Below are 11,166 nucleotides of genomic sequence, written 5' to 3' on the forward strand. Positions count from 1 at the left end.
AACACAAAATGAACGAGGCTTGCTAACTACCAAATGGAAAATTTATGCTCTTAGTCGTACTTTTGAGTACATAATATAGCCAATAATAATAATAATAATAATAATAATAATAATAATAATAATAATAATAATAATAATAATAATAATAATAATGTTTTGAGACTAATATCATATAGCTGGAAGAAATTAGACGAAAATAATGATATCTTCCATTCTTGCAGCATTATGGTTTGTTTTCATGAAATTGTCATAACATTGCTAAAATCGCTTTCCTCTTTAACCATCTTTATCCCTACCACTGATCAACCTAAGTTCATTCCTAACCTTGAACCAAAGAATAACTGAATCATATGGCAAAGGCCTACAAGACAGCGTAGGTTCTACCAACCTAGGAATAGATGCATGTTTCAAGCGTGAAGAGTTAAGACATATAAAGTCTAGGTGACATAAATTCTTGACAAAAAATAGAATCCTTCAAGTGGTATCTAGTAATTTTCAAGTGATATCAGAGCTAACTAAAAATAACAACTAGGATTTTGATAACCGAATTGACTTTCTTACTGATTAGGTGAATTAATAGACCAAGTTAATGACATAGCAAACTAGGAATAATTCCTCTACTAGGCAAATTGTGTGTGGATCGATTTTTCAAATTGCAAATTTTGTTCATTTCAGGAAAACTACACATATATATATCATATTCTTTATCTACATTTTTCAGAGATTGTCATACTCCATAGAATTTCTAATTCCATTTTTTTTCAGAGATTGTCATACTCGTCGCATTATTGTCTAAAAAGTACATATTTCTCATTATTTTGCAATCTAATCCCTAAATTTTGCACTTTTTATAACTAGAAATCATTTTTCTCTTTAAAAATCATCTTACAATATTCAAAGGACTTCAAATTATGGTTCTTAAAAACTTATTTATGATTTCTAAATTGCACTTCACTCAAGTTTTTTCAATAAATAATTTTTAAAAATAACTATTTACATGACAATTTTTTTTTTTTCACAAACGGGATAATTCCACTAAATATTATGTTATCCTAGTCTCTAGAGTTGTGGGAATTATTATTATTATTATTATTATTATTATTATTATTATTATTATTATTATTATTATTATTTATTTTTTTTATTTTTTATTTTTTATTTTTTGTAATTCGATATTTTAGATTGTTACAAGTCTTCATTTAAAATATAAATATATTATTTATTTAAACATTTAAGTATTTTTACGTTTGTAAAAAAATTAAATTTCAAGGACTCATAATGATGAGTCATCTAGGGCCTCAAAATTCTCGGGGCTGGCCCTAGTCGGGTTAATTACGCCAATAGTCACTGAACTTTGTAAAAGGTTTCTAAGGGGTCACTAAACTTTAAAATCACATAATTGGTCACTGAACTTTGCAAAAGGTTTCCCAGAAATCAATGAACTTTAAAAATCACCTAAATAATCATTGAACTTTACAAAAAGTTTCCCGGAAGTCACTGAACTTTCCAACCCTTAAACCCCCTTAGAGCCACCACTTATGGACCACTAAAATCCACCATCCGGCCACCTAGGCCGCCAGATCGACGTACCACCTTGAAGTCCTCGCTTTCCTCTTCGCAATCCACCCAAACTCCAGCCATAATACCCATCGATTTGGCCGAAAATTTAAGTCAAAATGGGATGACCAAGCACAGAAATGGCCGGAAGTGTTAGAGTCACCACTTTTGGACCACCAAAATTCCACCTTCCAGCCACCTTGGCCGCCGAACCGACATACCATCTTGAAGCTCTCACTTCCCTCTTCGCAACCCACCCAAGCTTCGGCCATAACACCAACCAATGGGTTGAAAATTCAAGCCAAAATGGGCAGCCGAAAGCACAAAAAAGGCCGGAATCTTCATTTTTTAATGTTCCAGGCTACCCATTTTGGCTTGGATTTTCGGCCGCATCAGTTGGTATTATGGTCGGAGCTTGGATAGATTACGAAGAGGAAAGTGAGGGCTTCAAAGTGGTATGTCTGTCCGGTGGTCAAGGTGGCTGAAGGGTAGAGTTTTGGTGGTGAAAAGTGGTCACTCTAACCCTTCCGGCCATTTTTTGTGCTTGGTCATCCCATTTGGCTTGAATTTTCGACCAAACCAGTTGGTGTTATGGCTGGAGCTTGTGTGGGTTGCGAAGAGGAAAGCAAGGGCTTCAAGGTGATATGTCGGTCCGACGGCTAAGGTGGCCGGAGAATATATTTTGGTGGTCCATAATTGGTGGCTCTAAGGTGGTTTAGGGGTTGGAAAGTTCAGTGACCATTTAGGTGATTTTTAAAGTTCAGTGATTTCTGGAAAACCTTTTAAAAAGTTTAGTGGTCATTTAGGTGATTTTTAAAGTTCAATGACCCCTTGAAAACCTTTTGTAAAGTTTAGTGACTTTTAGCATAATTAACCCACCATAGTCTCTATAACTTATCTCTGTAATTTGAACATTTTGTATCTTTGTTGTCATTTTGAGCATTATCCACTTTTGGGTATGCTTAACGAGGGAATAGGTATCGAAAGTGGCCATGGAAACTATGGGCAAAAAAAAATTTGCGTTTATTTTACTTTTCTGCACTTTTAACTTTTGGTCTTTTTTGATTTGGGTGGTTTAATCATTATTTCTATTTCTGATCATTTTTGTTTATAATAAGCATGTTTAGGGTAGCTTATAAGAATGAGAGAGAGAAAATTATATGAGAAGATACTTCTCTTGCCGCCACAAACATGATATTTGTCTAGACGATTTTCTATATCATGTTAAAATTGGTGTGATACAATCTCATTTTCTATTTCAATTTCAATTCTAACCTACATCTTCATGTCTCTAATGTCACTTCAAGGAACATCCGAAAAAATTTGAACGTCTATATCCAAAGGATAAAAAGCACAAGATGAGAAACGATTTATTATTATTTTCCAAAAAAAGAAACTCTATCTTCTTTGGTACAAAGTTTCCTATCTAGATATAGTATCAAATTTTGTCTCTAAAACTGTTGCAAAAGCATTCTTGAAAGATCTTCAAATCTGTGATTTACGGGTTTAGTCCAACGCACCTTTCTCAACCAACAACCAGTTCAATCTGCTCCAAACTACAACCAATTGATTCAGCTCGGTTACTATTCAATCTTACCCATGTAGGACAAGAAAAGATGATGATTTGTGGTCGCAAAGGTTAGGAAAAGACACCACAAAGGTATACTATGAAGAAACCACCAATTGCACATGTTAAATTAGCGTTTTGGACACTTCTAGATGCTATTTTTCACACATAAAGGGGGACAGCCGGGATTCCTTAATTTTTCTCTCAAAACCACACAAAATATCATTAGAAAGTGGCTATGGTTAAAGCCATATATATATTCTAGGGTTAGGCTTTAAATTGGACCTTTAAAGAGGTAAACGGGCCAAGATTCAAGCCTTTCAAGAGGAAATACAATTGGATCGGGTGTAACTCGTGGACTTGGTTGTTGGACTTATTTCATTTATCGGCTTATGCCTATGAAATAATATTAACCTGCGTTAATATCATAGCCCGAAATTTATTGGGTATCAAAAACCCAACAAGTCTCCACCTTGATACCCAATAAATCTACAAGCAATCAAAACACACAGTTAGCACTTGTATAATCAATGTAGCCAATAAAATTGGATCATAGACCTTACCTCGTGTTTCCAATTGGAACACACATATCATATCTGCTCCATGTACTCAATGGGACTAAGGTCAAAAACACCTAAGTAGAAACAAATATTTAATAATACACAATCAAGAGCAAATACACGTGCGATGATGATATACTATAGGATAACACACACAGATATTTTCAAAAATACATTCACATAGAACAATAGATTAACACCAAGTCAATCAAACCACGGTCAATTACATATGCAACACATGCATAAATGACCCTAAGAAAAGATCTCACCACACTTATCCTATCCCATTCCGTGTTGCTCACACCTTGAGAACACATATCTCCTCTTATCGCCCACAAAGCTCATTAGACAAATCACTCAACTCATGTCTAACTAGCAAGTCACAATATATCCGAAGTCCACGGGATAATCCTCTATCTCCACGTCACTTATCCTAACCTACGTGGATATGGGTCTTCCCCTAATAGAAGTGAAAGAACTGTCTCTCTCACACTCCACCTGATCAGGGTCTCTTTCTAGATAAAGGATTCTAGTCATTTGATCACATCTCCACTCGTGATCCAAATGTCACACTCACATCCTCGATACAAACCACCATATACCCCTAGGCATCTATACTCCTCCTTATCAAAAGACACACAACACACTGCTAATGCATCCTAACCCACTATGCATGCCAGCAATTACACCAAGTAATCCTAATATCTCAAATTCATGCAAATACAAATATCAAACACATTGAGATGTAGCAGATAATCATGCAACAAAATTTAGACAATCACACACATGCAGAAAAAGATCACACACAGATGCATATGCAGTGACTAGGTTTATACTTAATAAACCTCACTGGGGTCTTAACTCGACCCTTCAACCAAATTTGTCTCACCTCTCATCTTACCCTTCAGCTTATCTTTCTTCTTGGGACAGTCCCTAATAAAGTGTCCAGACTTATCACAGCTGTAGCACCTTCTACCACTAGACTTGTCTCGTCCCTTGACCTTCTTCTTACTACCCTCATCGCTCGAGTCACTACTCAAATCACTACCATCTTGAGTTCTACCCAAATTCATCTGCTTAAATTTCATTCTACTCCTCATCATATGTTACTCACAACTCATCTTATCCTCATTTTCAGCCTTAGTCTCCATCTTCTTACTCCTAAACGAGTCTATGACAATCTCAGGTGTTAAGGTGTCCATAGCGTACTTAATTGCATTCTTAACTTCCCTATATAAATCAGGCATGGAATTAAGCAGGATACTAGCCTTATACATTTCAGATACATTTTCATCATAATTAACGATGTCTTAAATTAACTTATTAAAGACATCTAGATTGTCATCAAGATCCTTTGAAGGATCCATTTTAAAGCTAAAAAATCATTCAAGCAAGTACAATTTATTAGGAGTTGACTTAAGCAAATATAAGTCTTCTAACTTTTCCCAAAGTTGTTTTGTAGAATTCAGTTTTCCTATTTTTCTCAAAACAGTATCAGACAGGTATAAAATAATTGAAGTGTATATAAGTTCATCATGCTCTTCTTTTTGTGCTTCTGTTGAGTTTGTAGGAAATTTGTCATCTATGGCCTTCGAAACTTTTTGTTGGACCAAAATACCCTTCATCTTTTGTTGTCAAATTGAAAAATCTCATTTCCCATTGAAAATTCCAACTTCAAAGTGTGAAGACATTTTTAAGGGGAAAATAAAAAACAGAACAACCAAGTCACAAATAAGCCACACAAAGTAATCCTAAAGTTGCAATATACACCATCCTAGATTCCTAGGGTTTCGTAAAATTCGCGATCTTAGATTAAGAGAATGTTCGAACGGGTCAAGTCCATGTCTTCTAATTGGATAATTAATGCAAACACGAAGGTATATAAACAAAAAATTCAAATTTTCATGCAACAAGTCTCACAGAATGGCTATATGACAGATAAGCACAAAATCAACTACCAACTTGCAATCAAAGTTCAACTCTTCAAAAATAGAGCAAATAATTCCTGAATTTTCTAGCACAAGCAATGGTTGCCAAGCGATGACAACCCCTAATCCTAACGATCACCCTACACGATGATCTGCTAATGCTGAAATTTAAACTGAGTTAAGTTAATATACCAGAGCGGACCTATCTGAGTCCGTAAATTATGAGACACACGAATTTAACACTTTAGGACCACCACTATTTGTCCAAAAGTTTCTGGAAATTACAGCAACAAAAAAAAATCACAATCGAGTCCCGAACTCCCGAAGAACAATGCTATCCAGATTCTTCTGCAGGCTCTGAAACAAAAAAAACTTTCAACACGAAAAATGTCAAAAATAATGTTAGGTACAAACAACCTGAAGGGACCTCCTCGAAATTCTAGCTCACGCGCTCTCACGTGTTGGTTCTTCCCTCTGTGCATGGGCCTCACGCGCCACCACATGTGCCGTCGACGATCGACACGCGCCACCCTGCAAGGTTCACCTCCACCTTTACGTCATGCTAGTGGTCTCCATTTCCAAAAAATCCTTCTGGATTGATCAGAAAATGCAAAAAATGGAGACTAAGTTTGATAGTTTTTTTGATCTGATTTATAGTTCAATTCTGGACGGTTTTTTGCTATATTTCAAGAGCCAAAACCACCACCTTAAAGCTCTAATGCCAAATGTTGCGTAAGCTTTCTTGAAAGATCTTCAAATCGGCGAATTCCGGGCTCAGTCCTACGCACCTTTCTCAACGAACAACCAGTCTAATCGACTCCAAACCACAACCAATTGATTCATCTCTGTTCAATCTTACCCACGTAGGACAAGAAAAGATAATAATTTGTGGCTACAAAGGTATACTATGAAGGAACCACTAATTGCACACGTTAAACAAGCGTTTTGGACACTTCTAGAGGCTATTTTTCACACACAAAGGGGGGCAGCCGGGATTCCTTAATTTTTCTCTCAAAACCATACAAAACATCATTAAAAAGTGGCTAGGGTTATAGCTATTTATATACTCTAGGGTTAGATTTTAAGTTGGACCTTTAAAGAGGTAAACGGACCAAGATTCAAGCCTTCCAAGAGGAAATACAATTGGGTTGGGTGTAACTCATGGACTTGGCTGTTGAACTTATTTCATTCATCGGCTTATACCTATGAAATAATATTAATCCACGTTAACGTCATCGACCAGAATTTATTCAGTGTCAAAAACCCAACAGTAACAATTTAATTTGTTTGTTCGAGTCCTTAAAAGTGTCAATATATACTGGACTATGCATAGTATCCCTTGAGGCTAGTCTTCTATGCAACAAGCTCCATTTAGTGGCATGGAATCGTGTTGCCCGTGGCACATAAAATATTTTAATTTGAATTGAATCTGAAATTAAAAAGAAAACAAAAATGTGCTGAGTTTAGGATTGCCCGTATTGTGGCCCTTGTCAAATCTCATACTTTAATGGTCTAGGATGGCACAAAATCTAGGGTTTGTGCCGGATCCACAAAAGTATGTTATGCATTAACAAGGTAATTTATGAGGGTGGCTAAAGTGAATTCTAAGAAATGGCAGTAAGATTACTTTTATAGGCTGCCAACATTATTGATGGAAATTTAGGCACGTTGGTACAAATTGTAAGATTAGGAGAATAGAATAAAGTGGGATATATGTTAGAGAGATTTGTATTGAGGTGAATTACTACGTTGTACAAAAAAATATACAAGTACTAAAAAGTAAAAGATAAAACAAAAAATATTGATAATATTTTTATGTATAAATAATTTTTTAATCATAAACTAGTTTTCATGTATGATTTTCTTATAAGTAATTTGTATTTTGTACTTACAAGTGGATTTTTACTTTTAGCCAAATATTTTATCAATAAGTGAATTATTTTACTCGTCGCAGATTTTGAATTGTAAGTGTACGCATTCATAAATTTTTACTTATTAGTAAAGTTTTACTTAGTAAATAAATTATTTAACATAAAAGTGAATGTTATACCTATAAGTTAAATTTTTACTTGCAATGAATTTTTAAATTTATGAATGAATTTTTACTTATATGGTATAGACAAATGTAAAATTTTGCCAACCACGTGTTATATATTTTTAAGATAAGATATTTCCAAAACTAATTTTAACTTGCACAAATGGGCCCCCATGTTTTTGTCCAAATTTAAATACGACAATTACGAGTGAACCTGTATTTTAATAAGTGAAGTTTTAGTTTCATGGTCCTTCATATTAAATGATGAACAGGTACAAAGCTTTTAAAAGGTCTTTCAATATAATTGTAAAATTGAGTCAAATGTAAATATTATGGGGTTGGGGTAGGGGGTTGCGATTTGCCTTTTTGCTTTTTTAATTTTTAAGTTAATAGAAAAAATGAGACATGTCCAAATTGTCCTTGCTTTATTTGGAAAAAATAATCAGATTTTTAATTTCTGGGGTCAACTGACGAATTTTGGGATCAAACAGATGGAAACCATCATTTAGGATTTGAGCTGCATATTTTTTAAAGGTTTGGTACTCACGGTGGCACAAATCAAAGGTTTGGGCAAAGTCTGCTAATAAAAGAAAGGTTTGGTACTTCGACTGCAATTTTTCCATATTTTTATATAGATGTGTATCCCGTGTTATCTAAATTAGATTCCATATTTTTTAAAATTATAATTGCACAAATGTTCCTCAAGTCTTCTACGCAAATCTAAACACAACGATCACGGGTGAACCAAAATGGTCATATTAACAATTATTGGATAAGGTACGATGCTTTTAAATGGTCGCAACCACATCTTCATATCAATGAGTGTCACATGTTATCTAAAATTTGGATTAGACATTTCCTAAACAAATTTGAACTAATTGCGGAAGTGCTACCAACGTGTTGAGAATATATGAATTCAAGACTTTCGTTTTTATCATGACACTTATCCTTTCCGTCACTTGTAGTACAATTTCACAATTAAAAATGTTCGTGCATTATTCACTTCTAATTAAACGTAAGAAAAGAAAGAAACAACATAAAGACTTTTTATTTATCTAAAATAACAAAATGATGAACGGAAAAAGAATTTCCCTTTCATCTTCATCTCTCTAAAACAATTAGTTGAAATGCAGAACTAGGACCATCTCTCTTTCTCTCGCTTAAACTATCATCTCTTGCCATATTTCCCCACTCTATATTCTCAAAACACTAATTCCACTTGGCCATTTCCCCAAACCCAAACCTTATTGAATAATATTCAATCTTGTAGTAGGGTAATTGCTATGTCCGCAAGTAAATCAGTCATCTAAGCATCTGTCAATAAATAACATCGAATTTACACAGTGGAATAAGTTGGGATATAAGCAAATAACTCTTAAACTAGAGAATTATATCAAAATTGCTTTAGAAATCATTGGTTAATTGGTGTGTCACGTCTACCCATAAACATTACAATTTTAATGATTTGGTTTGGGTTTCGATACTTTAATTGCAGTTGGAAACTGAACATGATTGATTATATAAATATTAATTTTTTTTTTCAAAATAGGTCTAAATTGAACATGGATTGGATCAAAAAATTACTATCTTGACCTCCAAAAAAATATGAATATTAAAAATTTATTTTAAATATAGGTAATTGAACGTTATAAAACCATTGGGTGTCGATTTGATGTTTTTCAAGTGCAATTATATTACTACTACAAATTTTGTTAGTTACACCACGATTTTAAGTTTTTTTTTGTTTTTTAATTTAGTTAAATAACCTTAACTAAAATTACATAAATATGGTTTTAATACATTTATCATGTAAAATAATTTATTGTTAAACCACAATCATAAACCTAATTTTCTTTCTTTCTTTTCCCTCAACAGCCATGCCATAGCTTTTCCGTCGGTGGCCTTTGCGTTCTATCATGATGGAAAATAATTATGTTTTTAGTCTGACTTTATACATGTTTGGACAGCTAAGAGAGTTCTTTAGGTCGTCTAATTGAGTGCTGATAATCTTGTTTTTATATATTTCAGATTTTGTTTCCTCTAGGAAGGATATTTGTAACAATTTTCAGATCTTTGTGGTTACATCATTTATAATACTTATAATTGGAGCAAATGAAGCCAAAGCAGAAGATTTAATGTAGGCAAGTAAACATAAATTATTTAGCCCCTCTTGAATTCTTACGTTAAAGAGGAAGATGACATCTAGTGTGAGGCTTTCTACCAAGTGTGTGTCTTTCCATCACTTGTACTACAATTTCACTATAAAAAAATTTTTAAAAATAAATCATGCATTTTTCACTTCTAATTTAAAAGTAAGAAACGAAAGAAACAACATAAAGACTTCTTCTTCATCTAAAATAACAAAATGATAAAAGGAAAAAGAATTTTATTTTCATCTTCATCTCTCTAAAACAATTGCAACAGAAATGTAGAACCAGAACCCTGTCTAGCCATATTTCCCCACTCTATATTCTCAAAACACTAATTCCGCTTGGCCATTGCCCCAAAGCCCCAAACGTTATTGATGAATTTTAAATCTTTATAGGAGGGTGGTTGCTCTGTCCACGTGTAAATCAATCATCTGAACATATACCAATTAAAGAATTGACATCAAATTTACGCAGTGGAATAAGTAGCGCAAAAAAATCTTAAACTAGAGAACTGTATCAAAATTGCTTTTGAAATAATTGGTTAAGTGATGTCACTTCTACCCATAAACATAGCAACTTTAATAATTTGGGGCTTCGATATTTTAATTGTAGTTGGAAACTCAACATGATTGATTAAAAATTTTAAATAGAGTAAATACAAATATTAATTTTTCATTTTTTTCAAAATTTGTCTAAATTGAACATGGATTGGACCACGAATTACTGTCTTAACCTCCTAAAAATTATGAATGCTAAAACGTTAGTTTAAATATAGGTGATTTTGTCAATTGTCACATACCAACTACCCTAATTTCATACACCAATCATTCCTACATGATTGATAGTTCATACGTTAGACTCCAAACCCTCTTTACGCTCGAAATGTTGAAGGCTAAAAAGCCCTGCAATATCATTGATTAATTGATATTTTGTATATATGTGTCTGTGTGTTGGGGTGTTTGTTTGTTTCATTGTCAATAATGTGGGAAGAAAAAGTACATCGAAAAACGAAGGTTTAAAACGCAATATAACCATTAGGTGTAGCTAGGTTTGATGTTTCTCAAGGGCAATTCTATAACTACTACGAATTTTGTTAGTTACACCACAATTTTAGGTTTGTTTTTTATTTGCTTAAATAGCCTTAAGAATAATTACATAAATAATGTTTTAAAATATTTATCACATAAAATAATTTATTGCTACAACATGATAAGTACATTTTGTGCACTTATTTGAGTCAGACTAAGCTTTCATGTTGTGAAATTATTGAATTTTACTTAGTTTCAGTTATTTTTTGTTTGTTTCAGTGTTTGACCTGTTTTGAAGCAATTAGAGAAGAAAATGATCGATTGGCTATTAAATAGAAGTT

The sequence above is a fragment of the Olea europaea genome, chromosome 8 (genome assembly GCF_002742605.1).
Source record: "Olea europaea var. sylvestris chromosome 8, O_europaea_v1, whole genome shotgun sequence".
In the NCBI taxonomy this organism is placed as follows: Eukaryota; Viridiplantae; Streptophyta; class Magnoliopsida; order Lamiales; family Oleaceae; genus Olea; species Olea europaea.